Genomic DNA, 8,326 nt, shown 5'->3' with positions numbered 1-8,326 from the left:
AAACCAGCGAGACTGATTCGAGGCCAATTACCTGCACAGACCCGCAAACGTCAACTCCTGCTATACGGGCACGTGGCACGCTGCCCAGAAAACTGATTCGAGGCCCATTACCTGCACAGACCCACAAACGCCAACTCCGGCTATACGGGCACGTGGCACGCTGCCCAAAAAACGACCCTGCTCATCAGGTTGTTTATTTAAAAGACAACCCAGAGTGGAGGAGGCCAAGTGGACGCCCACAGGCTTCATGGATCGAGCAAGTCAATGCATCTTGCCAGGAGGTACTCAGGATGGGAAAGGACCTGCATGGAGACCTGCCTAGACGCACCCCCGGGTTTGGCGTCATAGGGTGGGCGAGGCGACGCCTCACCCATATATATATATATATATATATATATATATATATATATATATATATATATATATATATATATATATATATATATATATATATATATATTTTTATTTTTTTTACGGCAGAGGAGACAGTTCAAGGGCGTAAAAAAATAAGAAAACAATAATGAAAAAAAAAAAGCCCGCTACTTACTGCTCCTGAATAGAGTACAGACGAGTGGCCAAAAAGAGAAATCAATTTCGAGAGGAGAGGTATCCTGCTACCCCCCTCTTGAAAGAGTTTAAGTCGTAGGCAGGAGGAAATACAGATGAGGGAAGATCGTTCCAGAGTTTACCAGCGTGAGGGATGAAAGAGTGAAGATATTGGTTAACTCTTCCATAAGGGGTTTGGACAGTATAGGGATGAGCTTGATCAGAAAGTCGTGTAAGGCGAGGCCGGAGGAGGGGGGAGACATGCAGTTAGCAAGTTCAGAAGAGCAGTCAGCGTGGAAATATCGATAGAAGATAGAAAGTGAGGCATCATCGCGACGGAATTTAAGAGGTAGAAGCCTATCAGTAAGAGGAGGAGAGCTGATGAAACGAAGAGCCTTAGACTCCACTCAGTCCTGAAGAGCTGTGTGAGTGGAGCCCCCCCACACATGAGATGCATACACCATACGAGAGGCGGACAAGGCCCCTGTATATGGATAGCAACTGTGCGGAGGAGAAGAACTGGCAGGGACGATACAGAACGCCCAACCTCGAGGAAGCTGATTTAGTGAGAGAAGAGATGTGAAGTTTCCAGTTAAAATTTTGAGTTAAGGATAGACCGAGGATATTTAGTGTTGAAGAAGGTGACAGCTGAGTGTTCTCGAAGAATAGGGGACACAAGGTTCCTTCTACCCCAGTCAGAAATGATAGCAAGGTCTGAGGTTAAGCGTTGTGGAGCCTCCAGTCTGGAGTCATGTACTACCTGTTGGGATGGTCTTCTATTGAAAGAAGTTGAATAATGCAGAGTGGAGTCGTCGGCGTGTGAGTGGACAGGACAGTTTGTTATGGAAAGAAGATCATTGATGAATAACAGGTAGAGGGTGGGTGATAGGACAGAGCCCTGTGGAACACCACTGTTGATAGGTTTAGGGGAAGAACAGTGACCATCTACCACCGCAAAAATAGAACGGCCGGAAAGGAAACTGGAGATAAAGGAAGAGAGAGAGGGATAGAATCCGAAAGAGGGCAGTTTAGAAAGCAAAGACTTGTGCTAGACTCTATCGAAGGCTTTCGATATGTCTAGCGCAACAGAGAAAGTTTCACCGAAACGGCTAAGAAAGGATGACCAAGAGTCAGTTAAGAGAGCAAGAAGATCGCCAGTAGAACGCCCCTTACGGAACCCATACTGGCGATCAGATAGAAGGTTAAAAGTGGAAAGGTGCTTTTGAATCTTGCGGTTAAGGATTGATTCAAAAGCTTTAGATAGGCAGGAAAGTAAAGTTATAGGGCGGTAGTTTGAGGGATTGGAACGGTCACCCTTCTAAGGGACTGGCTGTACGAAGGCGTATTTCGAGCACGAAGGAAAAATAGATGTTGATAGCCAGAGACGAAAGAGTTTGACCAACGCAAGGTGTCAGTACGGAAGCAAAGTTTTTAAGGACAATAGGAGGCGCTCCATCAGGTCCATAAGCCTTCTGAGAGTTGCGGCCAGAGAGAACATAGAAAACATCATTAGGAAGAATCTTAATAATAGGCATAAAGAAGTCAGAGAGGGGATGAGTAGGAGGAATATGCCCAGAATCGTCCAGGGTGGAGTTCTTACAGAAAGTTTGAGCGAAGAGTTCAGCCTTAGATACAGATGAGACGGCGGTGCTGCCGTCAGGGTTAAGGAGAGGAGGGAAAGAAGAAGTGAAATTGGAGGAGATATTTTTGGCTAGATGCCAGAAGTCACGGGAAAAATTAGAGAAAGAAAGGTTTTGGCATTTTCTATTAATGAATGAGTTTTTGGTAAGTCGGAGAATAGATTTGGCACGATTCCGGGCAGAAAGATAAAGATCATGGTTAGCAGGAGTGCAAAGGCTCTGGTATCTTTTGTGAGCTGTCTCTCTATTTTTAATAGCACGAGAACAAGCATGATTAAACCAAGGCTTTTTAGCATGAGGAGTAGAGAAGGAACGTGGAATGTATGCTTCCATTCCAGAGACGAACACCTCTGTGATGTGCTGGGCACACACAGAGGGGTCTCTCTCCTGGAAGCAATAATCATTCCACGGGAAATCGGAAAAGTACATCCTCGGGTCGTCCCACCGAGCTGAAGCAAAAATGCCAGGAGCATCGCCTCTTCGGTGGGTCCAGAGGATGTAAAGAAGCGATAGGACAGGATACATATGTAAGGTTGTGATCGGAGAAGCCCAACGGAGAGAACAGTTTGACAAAGTAAGCACAAGGGTTAGAAGTAAGGAAGAGGTCTAGTATGTTGGGCCAGTCTCCAAGACGGTCGGTGAGAGATAAACAGCACAGATGTATTTAGTAATTGAATGACAATGAAGACTTAGCCAGATGGTGGAAAATTCAGAAGAGTCAAGGTCGTGGGCACGAGAAATGTATATATATAGATATATATATATATATATATATATATATATATATATATATATATATATATATATATATATATATTTATATATATATATATTTCTATATATAATTAGAGAGAGAGAGAGAGAGAGAGAGAGAGAGAGAGAGAGAGAGAGATGACTGGCTGGATAGATAGACAGATAGATAGATAGATAGATGGATAGATAGATTGAAAGAGAGATGGATAAATGGATGGGAGGATGGATGGATGGATAGATAGATAGATAGATAGATAGATAGATAGATAGATAGATAGGTAAACAGAGAGAGTTGAAGTGTCCTGGCCGCGTCGCTGGACACACTGGTCAACTTGTACAAGTTCCGGCTGAGGGGGGCAACAGGGAGCAGAGGTTCGCGCCGAGGCGGTGGCGGGTGTGCGGGACACAAGAAGCCGTGCTGTAGTGGACGCGGACTGTACGCGCCCACTTCCGCACGGCTTCTTGTGTTCCGCAGTGAGATGGAAAGTAGTAACAAATGTACGGAAGTGGGGGGTGGAAGTGGGGGACTGGAAGTGGGGTTGGGGGGTCAGCAGGGGTTACGGGGTGGGGGTAATTGGAGTGGGGGACTGGAAGTGGGGGTTGGGGGTCAGCAGGGGTTACGGAAGAGGGGTATCTGGACCCCCATCTCTTTAACCTTTCACCCCTCCCCCTCACCCCTCTCGGACTAGCATACGGAAGCGAGAGGGTGACAGAGTAGGGGTGCCCCGCAGGGAGGGGGTGTGCCCGGAGAAGGGGTGCTTGAAGGGTTAAGATAAGATCTTGGACCCTCGAATGACCACGAGAGGGGGGGTCAGCGGAGGGTACTTGAAGAGTTAAGATAAAATCGTGAGCTCGAGTGACCACAAGATTATAATCACAGAAAAAGGTTAAAGACATTAGGTTAATGACCAGGCTGGAATACGTCACGCGCACCTGTTCCCGGTGACTTATCTTTCTTCCCATACACACACACACACACACACACACACACACACACGCACACACACGCACACACACGCACACACACTCACGCACACACACACACACACACACACACACACACACACACACACACACACACACACACACACACACACACACACACACACACTCACACAAGTTAAGATCGAGATCTCGAGTGACCCCAAGATTACAATCACGGAAAAAGGTTAAAGACATTAGGTTAATGACCAGGCTGGAATGTGCCCCGCGCACCTGTTTCCGGCGTCTTATCTTTCCCTCCTTCCCACTGACGCGCATACACACACACACGCACACACACGCACATACACACACACACACACACACACACACACACACGCTCACACATCTGGTCTTACGAGATAAAATCGCGGAAAAAATGGATCGATGACATCTCCATGTATCTGAGGCCACGCCTATTGAAGTCTTAATGATTCAAGTCATTACAATAAACCTCAGGTTATTAAGGACTGACCCGAGGAACACACATGCTTGCGCGCACACGCACATGCATACACATACACACACACACACACACACACACACACACACACACACACACACACACACACACACACACACACACACACACACGTGCGCACACACACACACACACACACACACACACACACACACACACATCTGTTCATGCGAGATAAAAATCACGGAAAAAAATGTTTCGATGACATCTCCATGTATCTGAGGCCACGCCTTCTGGTCTTCGGAAGCCTTAATGATTCAAGTCATTACAATAAACCTCGGGTCATTAAGGACTGACCTGAGGAACACACACACACACACACACACACACACACACACACACACACACACACACACACACACATGTACAAACGAACACACAATGTCATGGGGTATTTATGGACGTCAAGCCAACAAGCACTTCACAGGCTCTCAAGGCGGTCTCGGGTCAAGAGGTCTCCTGTTCTTGTTTCCCGTAAACATGAGGACCCCTGTACACCCCTGTATCAAATGTTCATGGTGTAATAATTACTTCCCGTTGTCCGCACTCGCAGCTCATAGGGCGGCCTGCCTTCCAGAGGGCCTTGGGACTGGATCGAAAGATATATCTACTAGAAACAATGGTAAGTACTTAAATGTTTGCGTTACTTTATATGATTGTCATAAAAAACAGTAGCAGATGTGGATGACGGGAGGGAGGTAGAGAGCTGGGCAGCATGGTCAATATCGACTTTAGTCTTTCTATCTTTTTTTCAGAAGAGACGTCGTCGACTAGCTCTGATCGATCAGATGTCGGTTTCTCTCAACCAGACCCCAGCGATATTGGAAGTTGTTCTCCACGGGCGGGTCTCAGCGACGAAGCCAGTCAAAACCAAAGGTAGGTCAAAACCTAATATCTTCTGAAATGCAATATTGTTAAAATGTGTTTTACAAGAGACACATTTTCCATATTGTATTTTAAGTGTCACAGTAAAATATGTGCGGGATAGAGGGGTTCAAAAAATTTCATTTGTGTTTCGTATTCCTTAAGGACTATCTCCGAAGAAGGCGGGTCTGGTAGGCTCAGCCATTGGCCCTCCTCTTCAGCGATCGGTAGTGGACGAAAACGAAAACAAGCGAATACAGGAACAAACGGTAAGTTTCTACGTTTTTTATTGCGCACACGTCTGTTCTAAGGAAAAAAATTGTAATTTCACTATTTCTCTCTAATATTATTTTACCTTTCTTCAGACACCTGCAGGAAAAAGCAAGCCCGTCGTGAGGGATTCTCCCATCCAAACAGTTCTCCACAGCCAGGACCCAGCGGTTATAACCCGGGACGGCCGACAACAACACCCTCACCAACACCAGGTGAAATAAGCCAACATTTCAACGGGGCCTTAACAACGATCGACGTGCCCGTCCCACCAGCAGACAACGGCGACATTGCATCATATTTCAACAACAACACTGGCCGTCTTCGCGAGGCAGTAGAGTCTGTATTCCAAGGCTGCCAGCAGGTTAGACCTCCTTCTTTTAAAGTGTACGTTGACATGCATCTGCGTTTAGTCAGAGAAGACCCCGACGGTGGAGTTCAATATAGAGATATGTATATGAGAAGTCATATGCAGGTAATTAGCTATGACGATATAGATTCATATGTACGTGAACTATCCGAATATTTTGTTAATCGGTTTGAACATGACATGTCGGACGAAGAGGGCAGTGGATTTACGTTAGATGAAATAGTTAGCGTAAAATTTTCCTTCTCTTATAATGCTGCACAATAGTATTGGAGAGTATGTGCCCTATCCTAAAGGTGTTCCAGGAAAACACAAGTTCTCAACCCTTCGGGACCCACGGACTGTGTTTTCCAAGTTCTAACAGCTTATCGCTATCTAAAGTCAAGAAATGTAGTTCCATCGGGCAGGCAATGGGAGAATGCTTGCTTGGCCTCTATTAATACGGGTAACATTCCAACCCCGGTATCCTGGGAAGACCTCGGTCGGCTTGAAAGATTAAACAACATAAGTATTCGCGTTTACTGTCTAGACAACGTTGAAGACAAAAAGGCGAACTAACTCTAGTCAGAAAGGGGCTCAAAGATCAAGAAGTTGTTCATTGTCTGTTGTTGGGGAACAGACACCTAGCTCTTATCCAAGACTTTGACGCATACATGAACCTGTTTACCTGCCAACGTCGCGGGAAAAAATGTTTTGCGATATCTGCCTGTGCGCCTGTGAGAACAAGACAACGCTTGCTGAACATGTGCTAATTTGCCCAACGATGATCACAAGACTAAGATTCCCACCCGCGGGTTCTACTGTGAAATTTATTAATCATGCTAAGGCATATGAGCCATCTTATTTAGCATTCTATGACTTTGAGAGTATTCTCGTACAGCCTTCTTCGAATGTGTCTGGATGTGTAAAGAGACATCACTTTGCCATAGCGTATGCTTACATTATAGTGAATAGAAACGGAGAAACAGTACAAAGCGGATCCTATTGTGGAAGTAATGCTGTAAACCATTTTATTCATACAATGCAGTGTGCCTGGAAAAAGTTGAAATTTTCTAAAGGCTACAATAAAATCAACATGACCGATGAAGATACGACACGTCACAATGAGCAAACTCACTGTCTTCTCTGCAAACAGGGTTTTTTAAAAGGTAAAGGAGTAAAACATCATGACCATGAAAAATCAGGAAACAATTACATTGGAGCTTATTGTAATAGATGCAACCTCCAAATGAAAAATCACAAATTGCAGCTCACTCTCATTGCACATAATGCTAATTACGACATGTCGTTAATCCTGCGTGAATTAACGATACCTGACTTGAAAATCAAACTAAGACCAAAACGTTCAGTTCACAAATACCATGAAGTCATCATAAATGACTTGAGATTTATTGACTCGTATGCCTTTATGTCTGGTTCGCTCGCGGCTTTAGCGAACCAATTCATCAGTAATGGGAACGAACCCATATGCACACAACAGATGTTGAAAGATGTGCCAGCACCTGCGTTGCCATTATTGATCAAGGGAAAGCAGGTGTTTTGTTATGACTATATGGATTCGATGGAACGACTTTCTGAGACACGTCTTCCATCCCGCGAAGATTTTTCAATTCGCTTCAAGAAGCAGAACTTTCCGAAAGTGATTATAAACATGCTCAGAATGTTTGGAAAGTAGCTGGGTGTCAGAGCCTGAAGGACTATTTGTTGCTTTATGTAAAAGTGGATGTTGGTCTTCTATGTGATGTCTTCCTAGAGTGGAGAGGTATTTTGAAAACCCAGTGGAGGTTGGATATTGTAAATTATGTTAGCCTGCCAGGATTTGCCTATGACTCCTTTCTGCTAAAAACACAGCAGGAATTAGAGGTGCTTAGTAGCCCAGACATATATCATTGCATTCAAACAAATGTGCGTGGGGGCTACACAAGTGTTGTGCGTCGTTTTGTACGCGCCAATAACATCTACACGAACCCTCAGTTTAATCCAAAACATGATAGAAGCACTTTCCTTTCATATCTTGACTTCAACAGTCTTTATCCCACTGTAATGCAAGAGAAGTTGCCATGTGGGGATATGAGAAAACTAGATGAGACAGAAATGCAGTCGTTTTTGAGCGGGGGCTTGGTCAATCAAGCAACCGATGGCGATTTTGGATATCTCATTCTGTGCGATACTGAGGCTGTCTCACGTGAAGTCGTTGAGAAAACGGATGACCTCCCACTGATCATCAGAAGACACAATATCACCAACAGAGATATATCGTCAGTCACACGCGAATGGTATGAAGAAGAAAACCGTCCAGCACCGTGTAAGAACATAAAACTGATTGGAACACATGCTGCTCAGGAGAAAATGCTATTTGCTCTGCCCCTCCTTAAACTACTTATTCGACTAGGCCTGGTTGTTAAAAAAGTGCATGCTATTTAT

General features: G+C 44.8%; 1 long non-coding RNA gene across 1 annotated transcript; it reads left to right on the top strand.

Annotated features, from left to right (window-relative positions):
• Positions 1-4,806: 4,806 nt before the first annotated feature.
• On the top strand, positions 4,807-6,113 carry LOC127008808 (uncharacterized). Its single transcript, XR_007761357.1, has 4 exons — positions 4,807-5,023; positions 5,157-5,277; positions 5,431-5,534; positions 5,631-6,113. It is a non-coding gene; the product is annotated as an uncharacterized LOC127008808 (long non-coding RNA).
• Positions 6,114-8,326: the final 2,213 nt, after the last annotated feature.

This window comes from Eriocheir sinensis, chromosome 38 (genome assembly GCF_024679095.1).
Source record: "Eriocheir sinensis breed Jianghai 21 chromosome 38, ASM2467909v1, whole genome shotgun sequence".
Classification (NCBI taxonomy): domain Eukaryota; kingdom Metazoa; phylum Arthropoda; class Malacostraca; order Decapoda; family Varunidae; genus Eriocheir; species Eriocheir sinensis.
The sequence above is the reverse complement of the archived record's forward strand: the minus strand, read 5'-3'. Positions and strand labels throughout refer to the sequence as shown.